This window comes from Oncorhynchus tshawytscha, linkage group LG05 (genome assembly GCF_018296145.1).
Source record: "Oncorhynchus tshawytscha isolate Ot180627B linkage group LG05, Otsh_v2.0, whole genome shotgun sequence".
Classification (NCBI taxonomy): domain Eukaryota; kingdom Metazoa; phylum Chordata; class Actinopteri; order Salmoniformes; family Salmonidae; genus Oncorhynchus; species Oncorhynchus tshawytscha.
In genome coordinates this window covers 38,051,392-38,079,087 of record NC_056433.1, presented here as the reverse complement: position 1 = coordinate 38,079,087, position 27,696 = coordinate 38,051,392, and the positions used below count along the sequence as shown (strand labels likewise).

Sequence of the window (27,696 nt, the reverse complement as noted above, 5' to 3'; positions counted from 1 at the left end):
GACTATCCTTTAAATAGTTTAGCCCTGCCAAATTTTAAGAACTGTGGCTACCAAGGAATGTTTGTTTCTTAAATTTCACTATGTACTTTTAGCTAATGGCTTCATAAGTGTTTATTTTTTATACTGCCTGTCTGTTTGTCCACACACACACACACACACGCACACGCACATACACACTCTCACCTGCTCTCTCTTTCCATTATCTTTCTTTTCTACCCCTTTAGACGAGCACCCAGGTCCCTACACTGGAAGACCCAGTCAAGGTGAACGTGGTGTGGGCCGTGCATCCTTCCCATAACTCCACCTCCCTTTCTCCCTCCATCCATTCTTCTTTCTTTCCATCCCTCCCTTCCTGGCCCCTCCAGGCCCCTGGCATTCTCTCCCACAGAGGAGGTTAGGGAAGCAGAGACACACAGCCAGAGTGACAGGCAGGTCAGCTGGGGGCCGCTGGTGCGTGTGTTCCACTGGGCACCAGATGGCCCCTTGTGTCTCTCTCTGCTCCTCCCTCCAAAGGGTGCCTGGTAGCCCTTGGGCTGGGGCCTAGGGGTCAGAGAGCATTTACCCAGTGACCAGGCTCCTCGGATGCGGGAGGAGAGACAAAGCCCTGGCTCCTTCAGTAGGCTCCAGGGAGCTGTGCAGCTCTCTTCCAGCCAAGGTTAGAGAGCCCCAGACGGGAGTATGATACTCCTCCCCTCTGGCCGCCCATTAGGAGCATCCAGCCTGTGAGCTCACACACACACACACACACACACACACACACACACACACACACACACACACACACACACACACACACACACACACACACACACACACACACACACACACACACACACACACACACACAGCCAACTGAGCAACAAGTCTTCAGGGCTCCAGATGACCACTGTTTTGACAGCCAAGGAGAAGAGATTGTCATTGAATAGACTAGTGATACCTGTGTGGTTATGAGCTTTGGGGGGGGGGGATACTGGACACACACACACATGTCTCACAGCAAGGTCGATTGTCATCACAATGGATTAATGTCTGAGGAGCTGCAGGGAAAAGACAGCGGAGCTGGCTACACTTACCGCTCTGTCAGAGCAAGTCCGGAAGAGAGAGAGAGAAAAGGGAAAAGAGAGCGAGAAAGAGGGAGGAATGCACAGCGCAGGACATGGGTGACTAACTAAACCCACTCATACAGTAAGCCTCCGTTTTACATGACGATAATACACATGTGAGTAAATTCAAAATGTTTTTACATACTAAACTGTTTCTCTCCTTTCCTCCATGTATTTCTCATTCAATCTAGGAACGAGAACCTTGGCTGATCTTTACAATAATCAGTGAGAGCAAGGGAATGCCAAGCCAGGTAGGGAACAGAGGAGCCACACAGTATTCTCAGCCCAGGTGTGATGTCTAACGTCAGACTCAGAACACAGCATAGCTTCCCTTTTCTCTATAGCTAACTAAAGGAGCTATAGGAGTTCCCTCTCCCTTGGTCAGTTGTTTAAGAAAAGTATTCTCTCTTCTCCTCTCTTAGGGCCAGGAGGAACCTTCTCTGTTCTCCTGTCTCTTCTCCACTTCCCCAAAAGCAACCGAGGGCCATTTTTCAAGGGGGAAATGATTCAGGAGGAAGTGGGAATTGAGGAGATGAGGTCTGGAGAGTCTGGAGATTCTCACGCTTCAGGTAGAAACTTCTACCTATTCTGATTGGCACAGTTGACGTTGGGTTTTGAGAACTTTAGCTCTGAATATAAATGGGGAAGCTTAAGACAGACAAAAAAGAGGAATCTAAGGCATATCTTTAAGTGAATCAGGCGATACAAATTGTGACTGCACATATTATCATCAGACAGAATGACAGTGAGGTAGATAGAATGAAAGGGAGTGAGTGAGATTGAAACAGAGAATGAAAAAGAGAGTAAGACGGAGTGAGTGAAAGTAAGATGAAGAGAAAGAAAGTGTAAAAGAGAGAGAGAAGTTGAAGAGAGTCAGAGAGAGAGACCAGTTATATGGACTTCAGACTCCCACAGGCATAGAATCACAAACAGACTCACAGACAGACAGACTGACAGACAGAGACTGAAAGAGACTCATAGACAGATACTCACAGGCAGATACTCACAGGCAGATACTCACAGGCAGATACTCACAGGCAGAGACTCACAGGCAGATACTCACAGGCAGATACTCACAGGCAGATACTCACAGGCAGAGACACAGGCAGAGACTCACAGGCAGATACTCACAGGCAGATACTCACAGGCAGATATTCACAGGCAGAGACTCACAGGCAGAGACTCACAGACACAGAGACTGAAAGAGACTCACAGGCAAGAGACTCACAGACACACCGACAGACTCACAGACAGAGCCTGAATCCCCCTGCTGGAACCTAATGGCTACTACACCTATCACATGCTGCCCAATTAACAGTCCACAAACAGAACCAAACTAACCAGAAAGACACGTAGATTAGACATGCTTTGACAATTAGTCCTATATCTGGAGCTACATCTATTCAGAATCTAGACTTAGTCACCCCACCCCATCAAAAGAATACCATATCTTCATATTTCCCAAATTAAAAGAAGTACAGCCAACACTCAATTCCATCTGGAATGAATGACCCCTATAAGAATGGTTTTATCTGACCTACAAAGTCCCCAACCTCTACCTGCTTATCCCTCCCTCATCTGTCTTTAGTGCAACAACTCCTGCTGACCTCTGACCTCTGCTGGCCTCTGACCTCTGTGTTCCCATCTCCATTAGAGGGCTTTAATACATGGATGGTGCTTCTGCTGCTCTGGCCTTCCTGGGGCTTAGGCTACTGTGCATTTTGAATATTATGTGTGGAGAGAGATGGTGCTTTGCATTCAGACTTATTGCACTGCCATACATTGTGTTTGGACACAGGGATTGGGGGAGGGGGGGATTGGGGTGTGAGAGAGGGAGACAAGTAACACACACACTTAAAAGTATATATATCTGTCATTTTTGTTTCTCGGGCGACGCATATGTTAACTATGTGCCCCCTGTCGTCTGGTGTTCGAGTACAGTAATCGTGTGCAGTGTCGCAAATAAACATGCACACAGACACCCACAACCACCTAAAGGCATTAAGTTGCAAGGTGGTCCGGTGGAGTCTTGCGCGTAACAGCAGTGTGTTTAGTCAGCCTTTAAACAATATGCCAGGCCACAGGAGAGGTCAGTCACACCAGCGTAATGCATGCTGGCGCAACAACGCCCTCCAAAGGACACTATGGGAACTACATCCAGCTTGTCCGCAAATGTATATTTTCTTCTGTCATTTTAAGCATTCAAAATATGTAAAAACAATGGATGACAGTAGTCGTCTTTCATCAATAGTCACAAAAAAATGTTGGTCTTCTGTGCATCTGTTACTAAGTTTAATTCTGCGATAAGTGTGGGTTCAAATCTTGTTCATGTTATAAAGACATCAATGAAAGACAACTCTCAAGGCACTCATAGCAAAACTACATCTCTTAGTGTGTGTAGATTGCCTTTTAACAGGCTAATAATAACTAAACATCTTTTAAATTAGCATGCCCTTGCAAAGCTTGACATTCAGATTAATTTGCCAGAGGCACATCAGGCCAGTGCCAACTGAAAGCTACTGGCCCGAATGAAAAGAATACTGGTCTAGGAAAACCTATATCCAATAATGACCTACCCTCTATACACAAATAACTACATTTTAACTTGACAATATCATATTTACATTGGAGGGATAAAATAAAACAAAACAATCCATCTCAAAAAGGGTGTTATTGTTTCGAACTGTTGTAAGGCCCTTTAAAATTGGTTTTATCTTTGGGTAAATTCAGTTTTCAGAAATACATTCTTTCCAATTTCCTCGTTTTCCTCTTATTTCAGGTTTTCACTCTCAAAAAAATCACACTTTTTGTAGAAAAAAAAACATGCTTAAACCATGCCAGGAGACCACATTTGAGGCCTGGGAACAATAAAATAAAAAACATTTGGAGGGTGCAGTTATCCTTTAATTTAATTTCACCTAGCAAGAGACCGAGCTACATGTGATGGCAGAGTTTGCAAAACAAATGTCCCGCAATTGATACAAATCATCATCATATAATTTTGCCAGGTAGGCCTATAATTGGGAAGGTTTTTTGGGAAAGCCTTAAGAAATGTTCATAGAAATTGATGATTGATTTGAATTGATGATTGAATTGCACCTCGCAAAGATTCAACCAAGACTTCGGACCAAACATTTTCAATACCTGGTCTACATGTAACAGTATAACTTTAGACCATCCCCTCGCCCATACCTGGGCACGAACCAGGGACCCTCTGCACACATCAACAACAGTCACCCACGAAGCATCGTTACTCATCGCTCCACAAAAGCCGCGGCCCTTGCAGAGCAAGGGGAACCACTACTTCAAGGTCTCGGAGCAAGTGACGTCACCGATTGAAACGCTATTTAGCGCGCACCACCGCTAACTAGCTAGCTATTTCACATCCGTTACATACATACCCATTGTTGCATACCCTTTTCTGTTTCAATCAATCTTGATAAACTAAAACAACGAATTATGAACCAAAAACAAACATGACCAACAAAAAAAAACATTTCACTGGCACCTTTAGCGACCAATTCAATATTGGTGTCACACTGCCAAGTCAAAGGGTTGCTAATGCGCTGACCCTCTCTCTTTCTCTCTCTCTCTCTCTCTCTACTCAGCTCACCTCTAGAACACCCCTCTTTTCCTTACTTCTTCCTCTCTTCCTCTCTTCCCTTTTAACAGAGGTTTTCCAGCAGTGCACGGCCCCAGTGATTACTCCTGTTTAGCTGCTAACGGCTAGTGCTATCGTTAGGACTAATGGTGTCATTAGCTAGCAGGGGCTATTAGCCTGAGCCTGGGCTAGCCAGACTGATGCACTACACTAGCCTGGGCTGGTGATGGCCATTTAGAACAATAATTACACACAGAGACACAGGGAGACAAACAGCCACTCAGCTAATTAGACAAGTGGCTGTAATGAGGTGCAGAGAGATAATGGGACTGGAAACGGAAAAGGTGGGAAATATTTTCTAGCCTGGGTCGGTGTAAAACAAAGAGGGAATTCCCAAACTATTGGTAACGGTTCGAACTGAGAGACGGAAGTATGAGTGGTATGTCCTATCTCTTTGAACACATCTAGTAGAACTACCATAGAGTCTAAGCTTTGAACGATGGTAAGTTGCTGGTTGAAGATATCCCTCTAGTGGTGTGGGGGCTGGGCTTTGGCAAAGTGGGTGGGGTTATATCCTTCCTGTTTGGCCCTGTCCGGGGGTATCATCGGATGGGGCCACAGTGTCTCCTGGCCCCTCCTGTCTCAGCCTCCAGTATTTATGTGTCGGGGGGCTAGGGTCAGTTTGTTATATCTGGACTACTTCTCCTGTCTTATCCGGTGTCCTGTGTGAATTTAAGTATGCTCTCTCTAATTCTCTCTTTCTCTCTTTCTTTCTCTCTCTTGGAGGACCTGAGCCCTAGGACCATGCCTCAGGACTACCTGGCATGATGACTCCTTGCTGTCCTCAGTCCACCTGGCCGTGCTGCTGCTCCAGTTTCAACTGTTCAGTTTCAACCTGCTGTTTTCAACTCTCTAGAGACAGCAGGAGCGGTAGAGATACTCTTAATGATCAGCTATGAAAAGCCAACTGACATTTACTCCTGAGGTGCTGACTTGCTGCACCCTCGACAACTACTGTGATTATTATTATTTGACCATGCTGGTCATTTATGAACATTTGAACATCTTGGCCATGTTCTGTTATAATCTCCACCTGGCACAGCAGTAGAGGACTGGCCACCCCCTGGTCCCTCTCTAGGTTTCTTCATAGGTTTTGGTCTTTCTAGGGAGTTTTTCCTAGCCACCGTGCTTCTACACCTGCATTGCTTGCTGTTTGGGGTTTTAGGTTGGGTTTCTGTACAGCACTTTGAGATATCAGCTGATGTACGAAGGGCTATATAAATACATTTGATTTGGTGTCAAGTAGTGACCCAATCAGTTCTTTAAAATCGATTTTCAGCTGTTCTGAGCTGCCCTTCATAATGTTATTGAATACCACATGAACTATGATATACTCAATTTTCTGATGCTGGTTTAAAATGTTTGGGAGCAGTTTATTGATGCGCAGAACTCTTAGCAGTACTCTTGCTCCTGGCTAGCACAACGTTTTTGACGTTCCTCACTGTTGAACTGCCCAATACAACGGCCGGAGAAGGGAATTGAGAAAAAGATTACAGCAGGCCAGATTTACTAAATGAACTGGTTTCATTCAAATGCAAACGCTATGTAAATGGCTTTGCTTCTGAGTGTGCGCGCCTGTCACAAACGTGTGTATAGGTGGCAGGGAAGTCAGGCGCAGGAGAATAAACTCGGTAAATGGAGTAATTTAATTAAACAAAACACAACTCCAAAACCATAAATACGCATAAATGCGCACCAAATACAAACACGAAACTGAAACAAGAAACAATCTCTGACAAAGACATGATGGGAAACAGAGGGTTAAATACACAACAGGTAATGAATTGGATTGAAACCAGGTGTGTAGGAAGACAAGACAAAACCAATGGAAAATGGAAAATGGATCAATGATGGCTATAAGACTGGTGACGTCGACCGCCGAGCACCACCCGATCAAGGAGAGGCATCGACTTGGGTAGAAGTCGTGACAGTACACCCCCTTTGATGCACGGCTCCAGCAGCGCGCCAAAACCGGCCTCGGGGACGACCCGGAGGGCGAGGTGCAGGGCGATCCGGATGGAGACGGTGGAAATCCCGCAGCATAGAAGGGTCCAACACGTCCTCCTCTGGAACCCAGCATCTCTCCTCCGGACCGTACTCCTCCCAGTCCACGAGGTACTGAAGGCCCCTCGCCTGACGTCTCGAATCCAGGATGGATCGAACGGAGTACGCCGGGACCCTCCCAACAGAACACAGAGGGTGTTCTTTAATGGAAGCCTGTCTAACATAATCCTGGTAGAATCAGGAATTCCCCAGGGCAGCTGTCCAGCCCCTTACTTTTTTCAATCTTTACTAATGACATGCCACTGCCATTAAGTAAAGCCAGTGTGTCTATGTATGCGGATGACTGAAATGATTGCAACACTTAACAAAGAGCTGCAGTTAGTTTCAGAGTGGGTGGTAAGGAATAAGTTAGTCCTAAATATTTCAGAAACTAAAAGCATTGCATTTGGGACAAATCATTCAATAAACCCTAAACCTCAACTAAATATTGTAATGAATAATGTGGAAATTGAGCAAGTTGAGGTGACTAAACTGCTTGGAGTAACCCTGGGTTGTAAACTGTCATGGTCAAAACATATTGATACAACAGTAGTTAAGATGGGGAGAAGTCCATAATAAAGCACCGTTCTGTCTTCTTATCAGCACTGTCAACAAGAATAACAATTATAGCACATTCCTCGGTGCGGTGGGTAATGATGGTGGTGCTGCACAGTGCAATTTCTCTCACTCACTGCTTGAAACAACCTAGAATGAGAACGAAACAGTCAGTGGAGGCAGGGGAAGTGACTCCTGTTCCAGCAGCGGAGGCCTTTTCTAAATAAAAGTCCCTCAACGAATCTAGAAGTCTTGCGCTTGTATTACATCTCTGGGGGCAGGTGGGCATTTCCCCCCTGTCCACCCCAGCCTCCTGCACCCTTGTCATTGCATCTTTCGCAAGTGATACAATTGTGGGGAGAATCTTCTCATGTGAGTAACTGCTATTAGTCCTTTCTCTCTCTTTCACGCATGCATGCATGCACACACACACACACACACACACACACACACACACACACACACACACACACACACACACACACACACACACACATACCCTTTGAGTGGAAAATAAGGAGGCCCAGGTGTTAGCACAGCAAATGAAGCGCTGCGCCACCGGGTATTCAGAATAATGACCTGTGACATAAACCAATCTCTATCAAACATCTGTTTACAACAAGGGCAGGGAGGAAATGGGAGGGAGCGACAGGGAGGGAGGGAGAGATTGTAGGGTAGGTGTGAGTGGGTATACATAGAAAAGGAGAGGAGGCAAGGAGAGAGAATACATAGGAAATATGAAGTTAGTGACAGAGACAAAAGGAAGGAGTGCGTAGTGCACCCTCAGCATACTGCAGCAGCAGAAACCGTGTCCTCTGAGAAGATGAACTTCCTCAATGCCCATTTGGGGGCACGGAGTGAGGAATGATGGTACGCTTGGTCCTCCCACACTCACTGCTCTTCCTCAGACTCTGGTGAGGAGGCAGGGAGGGAAAAGGCCAGGGTTGAGGGGAAAAGTTAGAGAGGAGATGAGTGATGTTGTAGGGATGAGGGACAAAAGTTGAAAGGACATCGATGAAGTAGAAACATTGCATTGAGGTTGTGCAAACATTTTCCTGCCATCCTGACTCCCTGTCTGTATTCAGCGAGACACATACAGTACATGTTTATGAGCTATTCTCGACTTCAGCGGAGGTGTGTGGGTGTGTGCGTGTGTATGTGCGAGAGAAACCATGTTTGTGTGTGTGTGTGTCGTCTGTGTCTGTGCCGTGATGTTCGTTGGCATCTGGCACACGTCTTGCCACAGAACAGGAGAGCTGACAGGGACACGCACACCCTTACACTTAAAGCACATGGTGGCTTTCACACACACACATACACACCACTACAGTCTGGATACATAAGGACTGACGCACACAAGAGTAAGACTAGTAGTTCACCATATAGTTACTTTCAAAATGAAGGCCTCCTGGGTTCTCATGTCCATAATCAGAAGAACCTGAGGGGGGAAACAAACAATAGAATACCCATTTAAAAAGACAAAGCATGAACATGACAGTCTCCCTCAATCTCCTCTCTTCCCTTCCTCCTTCCCTGCCTTTCCTCCCTCACTCTTAAATATTTTCCGTTGAACCTGCCTGGACCCCCTCCCTTCCTCTCTCCTTTCCTGACATCTTCATTTATTTTCTCTTTCACTTCTCCTCCTCTCTCTGACATCTCCATTTCTCTCCTGCTCATCCTGTCAGGGGCGAGCTGGAGCATATGTGGCGGTTTGTGTGTTATTCTCGCTGTGACACTGGCTGGGCCCAAACAGGTGCACGCTAAATAGATATGAATGGAGTTGTGAGTAAACAGAGTGAAAGTGCTAGCCAGGGCGCTAATATAATTAACACACATCAGGGATGAGCGGAGAAAAGAGGGGAGGGGGGAGGAAACGCAGGGGTGACCAGCTCTTTCTATCTATCCAATTAAAAGTGAGCGAAGGAGAATGGGAGAAATGATGTAGGGAGAAAGAGATAAATATTGTCTTCTGTATGCCGTTGTGTTCTTTAGTTTAGAAACAAGGCTGTTATCTTTCGTTAGACACATTTTTTATTTTTTCCCCCTTTTCTCCCCAATTTCATGGTATCCAATTGTTAGTAATTACTATCTTGTCTCATCGCTACAACTCTCGTACGGGCTCGGGAGAGACGAAGGTCGAAAGCCATGCGTCCTCCGAAACACAACCCAACCAAGCCACACTGCTTCTTAACACAGCGAGCATCCAACCCGGAAGCCAGCCATGCCAATGTGTCAGAGGAAACACCGTGCACCTGGCGCACTTGGTTAGCGCACACTGCGCAGGGCTGCCACAGGAGTCGCTAGTGCGCGATGAGACAAGGATATCCCTACCTGCCAATCCCTCCCGAACCCAAACGACGCTAGGCCAATTGTGCGTCGCCCCACGGACCTCCCGGTCGCGGCCAGCTGCGACAGAGCCTGGGCGGGAACCCAGTCTCTGGTGGCAAAGCTAGAGCTGCGATGCAGTGCCCTAGACTACTGCGCCACCCGGGAGGCCTCGTTAGACGCATTTTAATTTGCACAGAGGAATGGAGAAAATTTCCTACTGGTACTTAGTAGTGTTGCTGAGTTGTGCGTAAACATAGTATGGATTTAGTTTTGTGTAGAACTACAACACTGTAGCACATGTTGTGTGTTGTAATATGTCAATATTATTTGTGTGTTGGTTGTGTTCATAGAGCTGTGGCACTGGCCCGTGTTGAGCTCCATTGATTCTGTGTTGTGTAATGTCTGCTCTGCCAGCCAAGTCATTTCATGCTCCAGTGCTGGAGTCACTTTGCCAACAGCTGTTTGAGAGGACCAGTAATCTAAACTGACCTTGTGTCAGTGAAGGAAGTGTGTGTGTTGTGTCAGTGAAGGAAGTGTGTGTGTTGTTAGGGGTGCCCCCTAACAACACACACACTTCCTTCACTGACACACAGACACACTGCATTTCAACGGTTAGTATTACACACTGGCTTACATTCCTCTTCTCGTTGCCTTGAATCTAGCTGAATTTAAAGACCTGGATACAGTAGGTGAAAACAGGTAACACAAAAGTCTTTCTAGGAGATGAGATGAGTACAGGAAACCACAGGGTGCATCTCAATAGTCTAAAGTGGCTTCCTTTCATTGACTTCTCGACTTCATCTGCACCGAGCTAAAAGAAACCGTCTCTTTGACTGACCTTTAACTCCTTCCTCCCCAGACTGACCTTATCAATGACCCTGTAGGACCTGAACTCCCCGGCTGGACTCTGCTGGCCCCCTCTGCTGATGGGGGTGGAGCACTGTACCCCCAGGGCCTGAGATAGATGGACGTTTACAAAATATTGATTTGATATAACCTTTATGTAGCCAGGCAAGTCATTGAGAAGAAATTTTGTATTTTACAATAATGACTATCAGGGTGCATCAGTAGCCAAAGAGATTGTCTAAAGCCACTTACCACTGTCTGTGTTGACCTTTGACCCATGTTTCTTCTCAGATGTTAATTGGATATCTGCTCAGCACGTATCAGATACTCAGCCATCCTTCTCTTCACCGCCTCCCGCGTTGTAGAGCTGGGCTCGCTTGGAGAGGGAGAAAGTCGCTCCAGCCCTGACACCCACCTTCTCAAATTCTTCTGAAATTATTTCTGTAGTTAGAAACAGGTACAATTGGCTTTCCTGAAACAGTATTTTGTTGAAATGTAATTGTATCTTGGAGATATTAAGCTAATTGTTTGCACCCAAATTGGCCATTTTAATTTATAGGATTCAGGCCACATTCTATAAATATAATACCCAACATCTGATGTGGACCAGACTTCCTCCTACCAATGAGTAAGACATGAGGAATACAAATTATAATAATCAAAAGCCACCCACGGACCCCCACACCCAATGCCAATCCCACCCCACTGATGGACACCCACACCCAATGCCAATCCCACCCCAACAACAGACCCCCACACCCAGTGCCAATCCCACCCCACCCACAGACCCCCAAACCCAATGTCAATCCCACCCCACCCACAGACCCCCACACCCAATGCCAATCCCACCCCAACAACGGACCCCCACACCCAATGCCAATCCCACCCCAACAACGGACCCCCACACCCAATGCCAATCCCACCCCAACAACGGACAACCACACCCAATGCAAATTCCACCCCAATAACCAGTAAACAGTATCAGTTCTCTATGTTTGACAAGTAGCATGAACCTGCAGCTTGGAGTATTGCTTCTCCACTCCTTGTAATGTATTCCCTGTGAATCTGGTGATGGATTTTTTCCCATTACAGAGAAATTTGTAATGGAAGTTGCTTTCATTATTTAGTGTGAAAGTAGCAGGTTTTGACCACTGTCAAATGCTGTTGAAGTAATATGGCTACAGGTTCACCTGCCTCACCTAAACCCGATTCTGGTAGGAAGCTGCTATAGACCAACAAGTGCTAACAGTCAGTATCTGGATAATATGTGTGAAATACTTGGTAATGTATGTGATATCAACAGGGAGGTATATTTTCTGGGTGACCACATAGTGACTGGCTTTCATCAAGCTGGCCACTCAAGAAAAAACTTCAACATCACTGTAAACAGAGGCTGCATCCTGGTTCAGCTTATCAGCCAACCTACAAGGGTATTTACAAACAGTACAGGAATTAAATCATCCACTTGTATTGACCACATCCTTACTAATGCTGCAGAAATCTGCTCTAAAGCAGTATCCAAATCCATCAGATGTAGTGATCACAATATAGTTGCCATACCTAGGAAAAACAGAGTTTCAAAGGCTGGGCCAAATATAGTGTATAAGCGGTCATACAACAAGTGTTGTAGTGATTCCTGTTTTCAAGATGAAAGTAATATTTGCTGTTCAGTGGTGTGTAATAAGGAGCAACCAAATGCTGCACTTGACACATTTTTTAAATGGCTTATTCCAGTTACTTATTCCAGTTACTTCAGGAGGCTGAATAAATTTGGCTTGGCACCTAAAACCCTTACAATATTTTACAGATGCACATTTGAGGGCATCCTGTCGGACTGTATCACTGCCTAATTATTATTGTAGCTGGTAATGGCTGATTTGTAATGTAATATCTACATCGTTATACAGAGAGAGGCCCATTATCGGCAACCATCACTCCTGTGTTCCAATGGTACGTTGTGTTAGCTAATCCAAGTTTATAATTTCAAAAGGCTAGTTGATCATTAGAAAACGCTTAAAGAAGCAATACAACTGTCCTTCTTTAGACTAGTTGAGTGTCTGGAGCGTCAGCATTTGTGGCTTCGATTACAGGCTCAAAATGGCCAGAAACAAATAACTTTCTTCTGAAACTCGTCAGTCCATTCTTGTTCTGAGAAATGAAGGCTATTCTATGCGAGAAACTGCCAAGAAACTGAAGATCTCGTACAGCGCTGTGTACTACTCTCTTCACAGAACAGAACAGCGCAAACGGTCTCAAACCAGAATAGAAAGAGGAGTGGAAGGTAGTCATTAAGATAGTGTCACGCCCTGACCTTAGTTATCTTTGTTTTCTTTATTATTTTGCTTAGGTCAGGGTGTGACGAGGGTGTTTTGTTTAGTTTTTGTATTGTCTAGGGTTTTTTGTATGTCTAGGGGTTATTGGAAGTCTAGGTGTTTATATGTCTATGGTTGCCTAGATTGGTTCTCAATCAGAGGCAGCTGTTTATCGTTGTCTCTGATTGGGGACCATATTTAGGTAGCCATATTCCTTGGGTAGTTTGTGGGTTCTTATTCTATGTTTAGTTGCCTGTTTGCACGAGCAATATTAGTGTCATGGTTCGTTTTTGGATAGTTTGTTCAGTGTTCGTTATTTCATTAGGGAGTGGGTATGAGAAAATAACTTTTTCAATGGGAATGCTATTCTACTATTTTTATTGAGATAAACTGTACCATACTGTAAATGTATATATTAAAAGGATGCTGTTTAGTGGCAAGCAACCCAATTGTCTGCCTTTTTTTGTACTGAGGTTTACCAAACGCAACCGAGATAAAAGGCAGTGGTGCTGTCAATGTACAGGGATAATAGTGATAAGTGAGTGATTGTGCATGGGATGTGTTGTGTTCACTCCGCTCCTGTCGGCTGGTGAGTGATGCCAAATAGTAAGAGTAAGAGAGGGCAGGTTTAAGAAGCATTGCTCTGATTTATAACCACATGACCCTGTGGAGACAGTCAAATAAAACTGCACATAGCGATCATTATATCTGCGATCATTATATCTGCAGCTGAGACGTTTTTGGGCCTCCAAGACTTAAAGGTAGAACTTTGAGGACTACTGTCGCCTGGAAATGTCCCGCCATCACAGGATCCTTCTGAGCCTGGGTAGGGATCCTGATTAAAACAGATCAGCTGGCTGATTTAGTTTAACATTTTGTTTCTGACAGTTTGTATGGAATTTGTCATTTGTTTTTTTAGATTTTTTTTTCTACTTTTTGGATCCTTATCCACCTGTACAGTAAGTGGCAGGATATGCACATATAATTGGTGCGAACTACTTTATTTCAAAGAAGAACTACCTTGTGATTGTGGCTACTGCTAGAAAAGTTTGAAGTCACAGTCAATCAACCTCATTCTAAATCAAAACAATACAGAAATGGCTTATGCTCAAGACGACAAGCTTTACGTGGCAAAAGTGGACATGCATCTTTGCAAGAAATGCCAAGAAACCATTGCAAAGGATTCGCTGCGACTGGCTGTCATGGTGCAGGTAACGTGGAGCGTCTTTTTCATTCAGCGAAAACTGCAGAAATGTAACCGTATAAAACCCTTATATACAGTTATGATGTTGATTCTGCGCTAAACAGCCCATTATTGATATGTTGTGGATTTCCTTTACGAATACAGAATGTTTTTGTGTCGATAAGCCCTCAGTAGCGTTTAAATAGCTTCTGAAGGATTTCATGTGAAAGCATGTTGATTCCTTAATGCATGTAGCGGCACATTCCTTGCTAACATTATTTACTTTACCGAAAATCACTCAATTAGTATTTCTTCAGATTGCCATCAATTGTGAAGTGATCTTGATGCATTCATTTGTTTTCCTATAGGCCCTTCCAAGGTCACCTTGACCCATTTACAAATTAGCTAAGGGAAAATGTAGTCTAATACATTATTCTTTGTCATAATGACTTTTTAGTTAACCTATACAATTCCTGAGACTTGTGAGTTGTGGCAAGAATTTTACATGGGCCAATGTTTACACTTCACAAGTGTAACGAGAAGCTAAAATTGCAAGTGTATGTTGCAGAGCTTCAAGTTCCTTGGTGTCCACATCACCAACAAATTCAAATGGTCCAAACACACCAAGAGAGTCGAGAAGAGGGTACAACAAAGCCTATTCACCCTCAGGAAACTAAAAAGATTTGGCATGGGTCCTCAGATCCTCAAAAGTTTCTACAGCTGCCACATAGAGAGCATTACTGCCTGGTATGGCAATTGCTCGACCTACGTCCGCAAGGCACTACAGAGGGTAATGCAAACAGTCCAGTACATCACTGGGGCTAAGCTGCCTGCCATCCAGGACCTCTACACCAGGCAGTGTCAGAGGAAGGTCCTAAAAATGGTCAAAGACCCCAGTCACCCTAGTCATAGACTGTTCTCTCTACTACCGCATGGCAACAGTATTTACCCCCAAGCCATAAGGCTACCCGGACTATTTGCATTGCCCCCCCCCCCAACCCCTCTAAAATGCTGCTGCTACTCTCTGTTTATCATATGCATAGTCACTTTAACTATACATTCATGTACATACTACCTCAATTAGCTTGACTAACCGGTGCCCCCGCACATTGGCTAACCGGACTATCTGCATTGTGTCCTGCCACCCGCCAACCCCTCTTTTATGCTACTGCTACTCTCTGTTCATCATATATGCATAGTTACTTTAACCATATCTACATGTACATACTACCTCAATCAGCCTGACTAACCGGTGCCTGTATATAGCCTCGCTACTGTTATTTTTTTACTGTTCCTTTTATTTCTTTACTTATCTATTGTTCAGTTATCTATTGAAAATTGCACTGTTGGTTAGGGCCTGTAAGTAAGCATTTTACTGTAACATCTACCTGTTGTATTCTGCGCACGGGACAAATACACTTTGATTTGATATGTGCTTGCTGGTGACTACAGTTTTTTATTGTCATATTTGCCTAAAACCTTGACTATATGTACAGTATAGTGGTGGTTCCATCAGGTGTGATTCTACTCAACCCACCCTGACCCTCTTTATTTTCCCCAGTCACCCATGTTTGACGGTAAGGTGGCCCCTGGCAACACTTCTCCTGCTTCTGCCTGCGAGCGGCCGCCCAGTCTCATGTGGACATCGCTGGGTTCTCTGACCTGCGCTTAGGACCAGGAGAAGGTCAAGAAGGCCATTGAGACTGGGGGAGCCACAGGAGGTCAGGCTTTTAACTTCTAACCGTTAACCTTTCCCCCAGCATGAAGTCATCTGTGTATCCCTGTGACGCAATTGAAAAGGCACACCCAAAAAAAGTGAATGCTCATTGACTGGAAGTCAAAGGTCAAATAACACGTTGGCTTCCCTCTTCCTCACGGGAAAAGTTGACGCAAAGAGTGGGGCGGGGCAAAAGACGAGAAGACTCTGAATGACTTTGTAGAGGAGTATGCCAAGTTCAACAGCAGCACGTGCAAAGAGTGTGTGAGGAAAAAATTGAAAAGTTTAGATGCCATTATTTACATCTGTTCATTATCTGATATACACCTGGCTGCAAAATGAAGTTGCCCTACATCTATTCTTTAACATCTGTTCAATGTGAAAAAAGGTTTAAGAATAAAGAGTGTCAATTTCCATAAATGCATGAATAGCTACCCTACATAAACCCAAATTGACACGATCATAACAGCCCTAACACCTCTGTGCTCCAGGACTAAATCTGTGTGTTTAACAAGACCGTGGACCCAGAGAAGCCCCAGCTTGGGTTGATAGACCGCTGGTACCATACGGCCTGCTTCGCGGGTCTTCAAAGCAGAGTACAGCGCTCCCCAGCTCAAAGGCTTCAACACACTCAGGGGAAGGAGCTCAAGATGAGGCTGCCTGCCATTAAATCTGAAGGGTGAGACTTTGTTTAGTGATGTAATTAAAGACGGAGTCTATTATCTACGAACCTTAACTTTACTGGAATGTACATAAGTCAGGAGCAGTGTCCCTGATACTCTAGCAGTTCAGTTGATTGAACCTTTTTTTCCCACCAGGTGTCAGTACACTAATTAATCTCCCTGATGTTTGACTTACCTTGGATAAAGCTCTGCTCCCAACTGGCATCATGTACAAAGTTAATGGGGAATTCGTGCCTGTCAACTTCCTTCACAGCAAAACTTTCTCTTGAAGGGTGAATTACAGAATTATGTTTGTAAATATTTTACTTCGGTGGATCAATTGGTCATAGAGAATGTAAACGGTTAACTTTTCTCCCCTATTTTTCCCTCAGGAAGAGGAAGGCTGACAAAGTAAATAGAGGGGGTATCCAAGAATAAGCAGAAGGAGGAGAAGAAGAAAGTGGAGCTGCTGATGAAGGTTCACTCAGATATAAACATATATTTTTTGCAGAAATGCCTATACATTAGGCCCAGACGGCATCCCCAGCCGCGCCCTCAGAGCATGCGCAGACCAGCTGGCCAGTGTGTTCACGAACATATTCAATCAATCCCTATACCAGTCTGCTGTTCCCACATGCTTCAAGAGGGCCACCATTGTTCCTGTTCCCAAGAAAGCTAAGGTAACTGAGCTAAACGACTACCGCCCCGTAGCACTCACTTCCGTCATCATGAAGTGCTTTGAGAGACTAGTCAAGGACCATATCACCTCCACCCTACCTGACACCCTAGACCCACTCCAATTTGCTTACCGCCCAAATAGGTCCACAGATGATGCAATCTCAACCACACTGCCCTAACCCATCTGGACAAGAGGAATACCTATGTGAGAATGCTGTTCATCGACTACAGCTCAGCATTCAACACCATAGTACCCTCCAAGCTCGTCATCAAGCTCGAGACCCTGGGTCTCGACCCCACCCACTGCAACTGGGTACTGGACTTCCTGATGGGCCGCCCCCAGGTGGTGAGGGTAGGCAACAACATCTCCACCCCGCTGATCCTCAACACTGGGGCCCCACAAGGGTGGGTTCTGAGCCCTCTCCTGTACTCCCTGTTCACCCACGACTGCGTGGCCACGCACGCCTCCAACTCTATCATCAAGTTTGCGGATGACACAACAGTGGTAGGCTTGATTACCAACAACGACGAGATGGCCTACAGGGAGGAGGTGAGGGCCCTCGGAGTGTGGTGTCAGGAAAATAACCTCACACTCAACGTCAACAAAACTAAGGAGATGATTGTGGACTTCAGGAAACAGCAGAGGGAACACTCCCCTATCCACATCGATGGAACAGTAGTGGAGAGGGTAGTAAGTTTTAAGTTCCTCGGCATACACATCACAGACAAACTGAATTGGTCCACTCACACAGACAGCATCGTGAAGAAGGCGCAGCAGCGCCTCTTCAACCTCAGGAGGCTGAAGAAATTCGGCTTGTCACCAAAAGCACTCACAAACTTCTACAGATGCACAATCGAGAGCATCCTGGCGGGCTGTATCACCGCCTGGTACGGCAACTGCTCCGCCCACAACCGTAAGGCTCTCCAGAGGGTAGTGAGGTCTGCACAACGCATCACCGGGGGCAAACTACCTGCCCTCCAGGACACCTACACCACCCGATGTTACAGGAAGGCCATAAAGATCATCAAGGACAACAACCACCCGAGCCACTGCCTGTTCACCCCGCTATCATCCAGAAGGCGAGGTCAGTACAGGTGCATCAAAGCTGGGACCGAGAGGCTGAAAAACAGCTTCTATCTCAAAGCCATCAGACTGTTAAACAGCCACCACTAACATTGAGGGGCTGCTGCCAACACACTGACTCAACTCCAGCCACTTTAATAATGGGAATTGATGGGAAATGATGTAAAATATATCACTAGCCACTTTAAACAATGCTACCTAATATAATGTTTACATACCCTACATTATTCATCTCATATGTATACGTATATACTGTACTCTATATCATCTACTGCATCCTTACGTAATTAATACATGTATCACTAGCCACTTTAACTATGCCACTTTGTTTACATACTCATCTCATATGTATATACTGTACTCGATACCATCTACTGTATCTTGCCTAAACTGCTCTGTACCATCACTCATTCATATATCTTTATGTACATATTCTTTATCCCCTTACACTGTGTATAAGACAGTAGTTTTTTTTTGGAATTGTTAGTTAGATTACTTGTTGGATTATTACTGCATTGTCGGAACTAGAAGCACAAGCATTTCGCTACACTCGCATTAACATCTGCTAACCATGTGTATGTGACAAATAAAATTTGATTAATATTTTATTACTTCATGAAATGATTAACATTGTTGTGGTTTTGTATGTGTGTATACAAATGTCACTTGCTCAATATGCCCATATGTTTAGCTAATTGTTTTCTTAATACCTCTGTCTGAGTGGTTGTGTGTGTACAGGAGCAGTGCCAGCTGATCTGGGCCATTAAGGACAAGCTGAGGCAGTTATGTTCCACCAATGACATGAAGGAGCTGTTCATAGCCAACGGACAGGAAGTGCCCTGTGGAGAGTCCAATGTAAGGAGGCTCATTGTGTGTCTCTCATTAGCTGTCTTTTTCTTTATATCTTCATGTCTGTTTCTGTGTCTTTGTCTCTCATGTTCAAGACTGCACTGGGGACATCTCTGCCTGGACCAATTGTGTGTTCAAGACCCAGCTGCCCAACCGCAAGGACTGGGTCACCCCAAAGGTATGTCTCCTTCTCTAGGGTCAGTGTCTGTCTGTAGAGCTTCTTATAGAGCTTGATGTTCATCTGGGTTGTGTTCATTAGGGCAAAACGAAGCAATCTTTTGCAACAGAACTAAAACGGGTGTTTCTAATTGGACAAGATCAGATAGTCCCTCTCTGTTTCAGACCATTTTTTTTCTTTCTGTGTCATGCCAAATGAATACGACACAGATCTCAGAGAACTCACTGAATGCTCATTTGAATTCCACACACTAACATCTCCTCTAATCTTTCCACCCCCAGGAGTTCCATGAGCTTCCCTTCCTCAAGAAGTTTAAGTTCAAGAGACAGGACCGGGTGTTCCCCAAGGTGGCACCTGCCCCTCCCCCTTCCTCCTCTGCAGCCGCCCCCATTCCCACTGCTCTCAGTAACCCCCTCTGAGGGAGTCTCTGCAGGTGAGGAGGAACCAGTAGGTGAATGGGGTGCAGACAGTGAGAGAACTGGCGAATGACCGGAGTTGTCTCCTCATTGCTCTGATGAACCTTGCTGAAATGGAGAATACCATTTTTGAGTAAAAAGTTTATTTTACTCTATATTTTGCTTCTCTAGTTTAGTGAGTCTTGTTGCTCAGTTTGATGCTATAACATGACCAGCCCCATTCATAGTTTTCTAATATCCATTCTACTCATTCCAATTCTGTCTATAAGCCTTCTTCTTCGCTCTCCTCCCCTGTAGACACACCTCTGACAGGGATGAAGCTGCTGACCATTGGCAAGCTGAGACAGAACAAGGATGAGCTGAAGGCTGCTGTGGAGGAGCTGCTCTTTGCCTCAGCACCAAGAGTGAGTAGCCAATCAACCAGGCGGGGTTGTTGGATTCAACTTTTGCTCACCTTTACAGTAACAAAGAACGCATACATACACATTGTCAGAAGGATAGGTTGGATTTTCTTTTTGTATTCCCTGACCCCATTTGGTCAATTGTTTTTGGCGAATGGCTGTTGGCTGTTGGTCGACCGAGATTTCTTTAGTTGAGTAGTCGCAAAAATGGTTTATGGTGCACAAGACACGTCTGATTCGCACCGTTCTCAGTGGACTAATCCATTGCGGGGGCCACAGGGATGGCACAGTCCATCACTAGGACGTGATACTGAAAATGTACATGGATATATTATGAAAAAAATGATTGTGCAACAGTAATACGTTTACTTTCTCTCGCGTTGGATAGCGGAATCTTTAGTGCGCCGTTGAATGTGCATTATAGCAAAGTTAACCGGCATATTGGTGTTGGGAACAATGTGGTTGAGGCAGTAGTGGAGTGAGATGAGGAAACAGCCCTTGCCTTAACTGTCTAAGAAAATTGAGGAGAGCGAAACCCCAACTTAAATAGGTCTATAATCAATAGCCTAACTGTTTATAGCCTAACTGTGCCTGGCTTTATAAATCATCCATAAACACTGAGTGTACAAAACATTGAACACCTTTCTAATGAGTTGAACCCCCCCCACCCTTTTCCCTCTGCCCCAGAACAGCCTCAATTTGTTGGGGCATGGGGACTCTACAAGGTTTCAATCACTCCTCTATTGCCTCTCAACTACCGCATGGCAAGCGGCACCGGAGTGCCAAGTCTAGGACAAAAAGGCCTTTCAACAGTTTTTACCCCCAAGCCATAAGACTCCTGAACAGGTAATCAAATGGCTACCCGGACTAATTGCATTGTGTAATAATCACATCAATAAATTGGTTATAACAAACTCCGAACACCGTAGCAAAATGGATGCGCAGGACGTGAAAAATAAACTAGAAACGGGCAAATCTTTACTGCTTCCTCAGGAGGGAACAGGGAAGTCGGATCTGACTTCAGGCCCTATTGGTCACATGCATGCGATGCATACCGTACATGTTTCACGTAAAGAGAGCAAGGCTTGAGGCAATAGGGTATGTTCTTCCTAAACAACTGAGGGAGCAGAACTTTTCAGTCAGAAACATGTAAGAAACTAAATGGTTGAAATTATGTTGAAGCTTCAGCACGGACAGCGCAATGAACACTTGCTGTGGTGCCCTTTTGCTGAAGCAAGGAGGAGAGGGACAACGTGCGCCAGTCACACAGGCAATTGCTTTCTTTTTTCTTTTTTTTACACAGCTTGGCCATCGGGCTCCCCCTTGAGTCATTTATCTTAATTGTTTAATAAAACTGTGCGCTTAAAGCATCAGACAAGCTCAGTGCATATAGTTGATTTTATTAAAACACATAGGGTGTTTTGGAAGGACAGACAACTTTTTTTCATGGACAGCCCTTATTTCCAAATTTGACATCTTTGATCTCCCAGAGGAGGTGGAAGGAGTCTTGCGTGCGTCTCGGAGGACTTCCCTCACAGACATCAAGTCATCTGGCAAGGCCATGCAGGAGCTGGTCTCCCTGAACACCATCTACCCCTGGAGGGCAGAGGTCAAACTAGAGACCCATGCTACAACAGTAGCCTCCAAGTCTGAAGCCATGGCTGCCAAGAGCACTATGAGGGTGAAGGAAGAGGAAGGTAAGGAATCGGATGTAGCATTGATGAGTCATTTAACTGATTGTTATGGTAGAGTGTTATGTTGTTACAGGCTGCTATGGTAGAGTATATAGTAATTGGGGTCAATTCTACTTTTTAATATTTTTGCAGGTGGTAGCAAGGCCAGTAAGAAGATGAAACTGACTGAAAGGAGGGGCAGCAGTGGACCCAGATTCTGGTCTAGAGAACAGTGCTCAAGTCCTGGAGCAAAACAACAAGATATTTAGTGCTATGCTGAGTCTGGTGGACATCGTCAGGGGAACCAACTCCTACTACAAACTGCAGCTGCTGGAGGACGATGTTCAGAAACGGGTGCCACTTTCTCTCTTGTTCTCATCACTCTGTTTATCCTCCCCATTCACCACTCGTCTCGCCCTTTCCCTTGGCTACTCACTACTTTCTGTGTATTTTTCTCTCTCTTTCTCCCTTTGTCCTTTTCCGTTCCACCTCATCTCACCCTTCTCTCTGTCTCCTGTCCTTCCTCACCTTCTCTCTTTCTCCTCTGTGTGTAAGTACTGGGTGCTCCTGGGGCAGAGTGGGCACCACCATCGGGGGGCAATAAGCTGGATAAGTTCCATGAGCAGAACTCTACAATGGACAACTTCCTTGGTGTGTATGAAGAGAAGACAAGCAACACCTGGGGTTCTTCCCACTTCACCAAGTACCCCAACAAATTCTACCATCTGGAAATCGACTATGGACATGTACAGCTAGAACTCGCAGACACTGCTCAAGCTATGAAATCAGCTACAAGGATTGTTTGTGTTCATATTTAAGAAACATGTTGTGCATTTGACTTGACAGGACTACTTTTTAATGAGAAATGTTTGTGGACTACCCTGACTGGCCCATCCTCATTGGTTGTTTCCTCCACCAGGATGAGAAGGCAGTGAAGAGGCCTACAGCCAGTGCTGGCACCAAGTCTCTGCTGGCCAAGCCTGTCCAGGAACTTATCAGGACCATCTTTGATGTAGAGAGCATGAAGAAGGCCATGGTGGATACTGAGTTTTTCTATAAATGTCTCTATTTGACAAAATATGCATTTTTGTCTTCCTTACCCCCATTTCTCCCTCTCATTTCTCTTCATTGAGAATGAGTCATTCATCTTTTGTCTTTCCTGTCAGATTGACTTCCAGAAGATGTCCCTGGGGAAGCTGAGTAAGAGGCAGATCCAAAGTGCCTACGCCCTCCTCAGTGAGGTGCAGCAAGCTGTATCAGACAGTTCCTCAGAGCCTCTACACCCTCATACCTCACAACTTGGGCATGAAGAAACCACCACTGCTCAGCATCCTGGATTACATTCAGGTGAGGCCACCTGTGTTCTCTCCTTCGTGCTCATCCTCTTAGTTAGGGGTGAGAGTAAGAGAACTGGAATTGAGACTTTACTCTTGCATTTGTCAGATCTCAAGCTCTAAGAATACACTGTCAGTCAAATGTCCTGAGGTACTTGAACCAAATAAGTCAAGTTTAGTTTATTTCAAAACACTTCAGTAAACTATGGTAGATGTTTTTAACCCATTGTGTTCCTCTACTGTCCAAGCTAAGGTTCAGATGCTGGACAACCTGCTGGACATTGGGATGACCTACAGTATGTTGAGAGGGGCCAAGGATAACAATAGGGACATCAACTACGAGATACTCAAAACCAAGATTGAGGTAGAGTAGGGCCTGGTGGTTTTTCAATGCTCCTCTCTTTTGTGAATACATTGCTCTAAAAGTTATGAACTATGAATGTGTTGTATTTGTCATCCACCTTGCAGGTTGTTGACAAGACCACATAGGAGGCAGAGATCATTCTGCCGTACGTCAAGAACACACGCTGCTACACACAACACCTACACACTGGAAGTCGAGGAGGTACGACGTTCCAGTGTGAAGAAAAGAAGCTATGATGATTCTTTACTCAACAATGATTTAAGTTCTGCTTTTGACATACAGAAATTCCTTATCATTTTCCCCCCCTTGTTTTTTAAAACTATAGAGGGTGTCGCTTCCGCCCTCTCAGATCTTCAAAATCGTTAGGGAGGGAAAGTACCAGGGGTACTGCCCTTTCAAGGATCTGCCCAATCGTCAGCTACTGTTCTCGTGCCACCAACTATGCTCTTGTCCTGTCTCGGGATCTGTGCATCGCCCTGCCAGAGGCCCCTGTGGTAAGTGTCCACCTCCACGTTACAGTGCTGTCTAATGCATGGGATGCTTAGCCCAAGTTCCTTTGTTTTTATTAGAAGTTCTTGTGCATGTTATTTTTTTGTGCAGTCCATATTTATCATTATATGACAACAGCTCCAGCTCAAATACAGCTTTACTATATTGTGACATTTTGAAAAACGCTCACAATGCTTTGACACCTTCTAGACGGATTACATGTTTGGCAAAGGTGTGTACTTTGCAGACATGGTGTCCAAGTTCGCCAACTACTGCCACACCTCCCAGTCCAACCCTACTGGACTCATTCTACTGAGAAAAGTTGCCCTCTGAAACATGTGCGTGACAGCTCAGGTTCTTTAGGATGCTGTTAATATTCCATATTCTCTGCAGTCAACAACTATTGTCATTGATTGATTATATATATTTTTTTGTACAGGCATGAACGTAAGAAGGCCCCACACATCACAAAACTACCCAAGGGTAAACCAAGTGTGAAAGGTATGGCTTGATTTGAGGTAATATCAAAATGATCGAAAAGGCAGTATACAATCATGCACTATTTATACCAAAAAGTATATTGTAGTAACTTACTTGCCATTTAACTCATTATTTTCTTCCGTCTCTCCCTGTTAGGTTTGGGTAGAAATGCCCCAGATTCTAGTGCCATTGTCACTTTAGATGGGGTGCAAGTGCCTGTGGGAAAAGGAACCAACACCAACATTGACACAAGTCTGCTGTACAACGAGTATCCTTTGCTTCCTCTGAGGGCCTAACTTCTGACTCTGAGTCTTATACTTTTGCCCATTCACATCCAATTGAGTTTGTGCACTGCACTTGTTATTGCAGCTCTACTACATTGTTATTACAAATAACCTCAAAAAAGAAACGTCCTCTCACTGTCAACTGCGTTTATTTTTAGCAAACTTGTGTAAATATATGTATAATAGTCAACAACTGAGACATGAACTGAACAGGTTCCACATACATGTGACTAACAGAAATGGAATAATGTGTCCCTGAACAAAGGGGGGCTCAGAATCAAAAGTAACAGTCAATATCTGGTGTATCTCCTCCTCATGGACTGCACCAGATTTTCCAGTTCTTGCTGTGAGATGTTACCCCACTCTTCCACCAAGGCACCTGCAAGTTCCCGGACATTTCTCGGGGGAATGGCCCGAGCCCTCACCCTCCGATCCAACAGGTGCCAGATGTGCTCAATGGGATTGAGATCCGGGCTCTTCACTGGCCATGGTAGAACACTGACGTTCCAGTCTTGCAGGAAATCACGCACAGAACGAACAGTATGGCTGGTGGCATTGTCATGCTGGAGGGTCATGTCAGGATGAGCCTGCAGGAAGGGTACCACATGAGGGAGGAGGAGGATGTCTAACCTGTAACACACAGCATTGAGATTGCCTGCAATGACAACAAGCTCAGTCCGATGATGCTGTGACACACCGCCCCAAACCATGACGGACCCTCCACCTCCAAATCGATCCCACTCCAGAGTACAGGCCTTGGTGTAACGCTCATTCCTTCGACGGTAAACGTGAATCTGACCATCACCCCTGGTGAGACAACCTCGACTCGTCAGAGAAGAGCACTTTTTGCCATTCCTGTCTGGTCCAGCAATGGTGGGTTTGTTTCCATAGGCGACGTTGTTGCTAGTGATGTCTGGTGAGGATCTGCCTTACAACAGGCTTACAAGCCCTCAGTTCAGCCTCTCTGTCTATTGCGAACAGTCTGAGCACTGATGGATGGATTGTGCGTTCCTGGTCTAACTCGGGCAGTTGTTGCCATCCTGTACCTGTCCCTCAGGTATGATGTTCGGATGTACTGATCCTGTGCAGGTGTTACACGTGGTCTGCCACTGCGAGGACGATCAGCTGTCCGTCCTGTCTCCCTGTAGCTCTGTCTTAGGCATCTCACATCTGCAGTCCTCATGCCTCCTTACAGCATGCCTAAGACACGTTCACGCAGATGAGCAGGGAACCTGGGCATCTTTCTTTTGGTGTTTTTCAGAGTCAGTAGAAAGGCCTCTTTAGTGTCCCAAGTTTTCATAACGGTGATCTTAATTGCCTACCGTCTGTAAGCTGTTAGTGTCTTAATGACCTTTCCACAGGTGCATGTTCATTAATTGTTTATGGTTCCTTGAACCAGCATGGGAAACAGTGTTTGAACCCTTTACAATGAAGATCTGTGAAGTTATTTGGATTTTTACGAATTATCTTTGAAAGACAGGGTCCTGAAAAGGGACAGGTTTTTTTTTTGTTGCTGAGTTGACGTGTCATATTGTCAAGACTTAAATTTTAGTTTTTGCTCCAGGAATGTAACTTGCGTTTAATTTTATGCCATGACCCCATACTGTACTCCCTAGTCCCAATTTCCCTTAACCTCCCCTCCTCCAGATACATTATGCATGACGTGGCACAGGTGAACCTGAAGTACCTGCTGAAGATCAAGTTCAACTACCAGACGTCCCTGTGGTAAAGGGAGCCAGAGTAGCCCACCACCACTCCTCCAAAAAGATCCAGCTGACCACATAGCAACCCCACCGCTTCCAGCCCACGCCCCACAACAAAGGACATCTTTGCCCCCCTTTAACATCTTCCCAGCATAGTACCATGTTATGTTTTAAAATCCTTGCCACTATATACATGGCTTATTGCAATAGTGGATAGCTATAAATTGGATTGATGTATTGGCCTTGGTTTTATGCAATGCAGTACGTACCTGTTTCAGTCTTTACTAAGTTACTAATAAGACTGTGGATCATGAGGTCAGAGTTTGCCTTTCAGAATGGCTGAATTGAGGTACCTGTGGAAAGAGATTCTCATTAGATAACAATATTAAATTACTTGTCTGTAAAATTGTACATGTGTACCCATAGTCCTAGGTAGTATTTGAGGTAAAAGAAATGCTCTGTTATTTACTCTTAACTGCAATTTGGCACAGTTAAGGTATTAGTTTGGGCTAAATGCATTTAGACCACATTCTGTGACATAAATGATTTACTTGGAGTAATTATTGGTGTTATATCAATCTTGTCATGACTTAATGATAACCTCTGGGGTTGCATGTACAGTATGTCTGGAGAATTAATGTCTACACCTAATGTCAAACATCCTCAGGTGGCCCACTTACTGCATGTCTGTCATTTGGGGGTATCCTTTGAATCCTGTGTGAAACAAGGGGAGATTCTCTGCGTGATCAGGCAATTTAAACAGCATTCTCATTCATGTATGTTTGTTTTATTTGTGTGGATGAATTATACAACTGGGATCATTGGAGTGTTTCCCCCGCCCCCCTTCATACAGGACGTTTGAGGTCTGTGTCAGTCTTCTCAAAGATTTATACAACTATAGCTAAATACATTAATTTCATTGTAACCCAATTTGAACAGCCCTTTCCATAAACTATATATCTGAAAATAATAATGTAGTGGTTTATTATAAAGATGACCGCTGAGTTGTATGCTCCAGACACCCTCTGTCCCAGAATGCATCTTGACAATACATCTTTGAAAAAACGGCGCGGCTAATTCAAGATGGCGGAGATGGACCGGCTGTTTGATGGGAGTAAGTAATAACACGAATTTTATAACACGTTTAAGCTACCAATGCCATTCTGTGAGGTAATTTGTTGTTTAAAATCCGATATGTTATTATTCACTGAATACTTGTTGCACCCTCCCCCAATGAAGTGTTTATAAGCTCACGATTTCTAGACTCAAAAGCTAGTGAGGTAATAATGCTTGTTAGTTACTAAGGTTAGCTAGCTAGTTATTTGTTAACGTTAGCCAGCTACACTAAACATA

At 44.7% G+C, this 27,696-nt stretch overlaps 1 long non-coding RNA gene and 1 pseudogene across 1 annotated transcript; both read left to right on the top strand.

Annotated features, from left to right (window-relative positions):
- The first annotated feature begins 975 nt into the window (after positions 1 to 975).
- Positions 976 to 4,378, top strand: LOC121846517. The gene is made up of 3 exons (XR_006083421.1): positions 976 to 1,185; positions 1,295 to 1,354; positions 1,526 to 4,378. It is a non-coding gene; the product is annotated as an uncharacterized LOC121846517 (long non-coding RNA).
- Positions 4,379 to 13,404: 9,026 nt separating this feature from the next.
- On the top strand, positions 13,405 to 27,285 carry LOC112232944 (annotated as a pseudogene).
- The last annotated feature ends 411 nt before the right edge of the window (positions 27,286 to 27,696 follow it).